This window comes from Heterodontus francisci, chromosome 27, assembly GCF_036365525.1.
Source record: "Heterodontus francisci isolate sHetFra1 chromosome 27, sHetFra1.hap1, whole genome shotgun sequence".
Classification (NCBI taxonomy): Eukaryota; Metazoa; Chordata; class Chondrichthyes; order Heterodontiformes; family Heterodontidae; genus Heterodontus; species Heterodontus francisci.
The window spans coordinates 11420487-11422644 of NC_090397.1; positions in this window are offsets into that span (position 1 = coordinate 11420487).

Consider the following 2158-nt stretch of genomic DNA (forward strand, 5'->3'; position numbering starts at 1 on the left):
GGCAGGAGAGGAGGTTTGAGGCAGGAGAGGAGGTTCGGGGGCAGGAGAGGAGGTTTAAGGGGCAGGAGAGGAGGTTTGGAGGCAGAAGTGGAGGTTTGGAGGCAGGAGGAAGTTTGGGGGCAGGAGAGGAGGTTTGAGGCAGGTGATGAGGTTCAGGGGGCAAGAGAGGAGGTTTAAGGGGCAGGAGAGGAGGTTTGGAGGTAGAAGAGGAGGTTCGGGGGCAGGAGAGGAGGTTTGGAGGCAGAAGAGGAGGTTAAGGGGTAGGAAAGGCGGTTTGGAGGCAGAAGAGGAGGTTTGGGGGCAGGAGAGGAGGTTTAGGAGGCAGGAGAGGAGGTTCGGGGGCAGAAAGAGGTTTGGGGGCAGGAGAGGATGTTTAGGAGGCAGAAGAGGAGGTTCGGGGGCAGAAGAGGAGGTTTAGGAGGCAGGAGAGGAGGTTTAGGAGGCAGGAGAGGAGGTTTGGAGGCAGAAGAGGAGGTTCGGGGCAGGAGGAGGTTTGGGGGCAGGAGAGGAGGTTTAGGAGGCAGGAGAGGAAGTTCGGGCCAGCAGATGAAGTTTGGGGGCAGGGGAGGAGGTTTGGGGGCAGAGGGCTCTGGCATTTGGCACTAAGGAAAGACTGGAGCTAGGGGCTTGGAGACAAGTTTTTCACTTACCTTAGGGAGGTGGGGCCCACTTCTACTTGCAGACCAGCTGCAGACATGCTTCAGCATGGGGGGAAATTACTGCAACTTTCCCACTCAGCCCCTGGTTAACATGCAATTGATGGGTGGGTAGAATAAAGTCAACCCCCGAGTGCCTGTATTCTGATGTTTTAGAGCCGTGGATCTTGATAGTCGGGGGGCTGTGTTATGCTGCAGAAGCAGGCTGATAGAGGACCTTGGTCTGTCTCCTGGATGTTTAGTTTAAGTCTCATTCTTTCATACGCCTCTGTGAATGCATTGATGAGGGTTTGAAGCTTGGCCTCTGAGTGTGCACATACGCAAGCATCACCAGCATACTGCATATCGATGACAGAGGTTGGCATGACCTTGGTTCTGGACTGAAGGTGATATAGGTCCTGTAGGCCGCTCGTCCTGTAGAGTAGATCTACTCCAGCAGGGAGCTTCATGAAGATGAGTTGCGGCGAGGAAGATGGAAAAGAGCTTTGGTGCGATGACGCAGCCTTGCTTGACCCCAGTCTGCACTCGGATTCGGTCAGTGGCAGATCCATTGGCAAGGATTACAGCTTGAATGCCATCGTGCAGCAGGCGGAGGATGAACCACTGGACAATGTGGATCACTTCTCATACCTTGAGAACCTCCTCTCAGCAAAGGCAGACATTGACGATGAAACTCAGCATCGCCTCCAGTGTGCCAACGCAGCCATCGATCGTCTGAGGAAAAGAGTGTTTGACGACAAAGACCTCAAACCTGGCACCAAGCTCATGGTCTGCAGGACCGCAGTTTTAGCTGACCTCCTGCATGCGTAGAAAAATAGACACTGTACAATAGACATCTCAAAGCCCTCGAGAGATATCACCAGCTGTGCCTCCGCAAGATCCTGCAAATTCAGTGGCAGGACAGGTGCTCCAATATCAGTGTCCTCTCTCAGGCTGACATCCCCAGTATTGAGACACTGGTCATAGCTAGCCAGTTACGCTGGGTGGGCCACATCATCCGCATGCCTGACACAAGACTCCCAAAACAAGTTTTCTACTCCGAGCTCCATCACAGCAAGAGGCTACCAGGAGGGCAGAGGAAACGCTACAAGGATGTCCTTAAAGTTTCCCTGAAAAAATGTGACATCTCCACCGATTTGTGGGAATCTCTTGCCTGAGACCACCTAAAATGGAGAAGAAGCATTCGCGACGGTGCCAGCCAGTTTGAACAACATCGACATGCCCAAGCAGCGACCAAATGCAAACAGTGGGAGGAATGTTCGAAAATGTAAGCATCCCATTCACTTGCCTCACGGAACACCACCTGCTCCACCTGGTGGCAGAGTGTGTGGATCCAGAATTGGACTATTCAGGACTCACAACCCTGAAGTGGAAGAAAGTCATCCTAGTTCCCAAGGGACTGCCGAAGAAGAAGAAGAAGAAGAAGAAGGTTTTACAGCCTCTTCTCTAACCCTCCCCAAGTGAGCAAAACTGTTTCCCAACACCAGGGTGTGAAGTGCCCC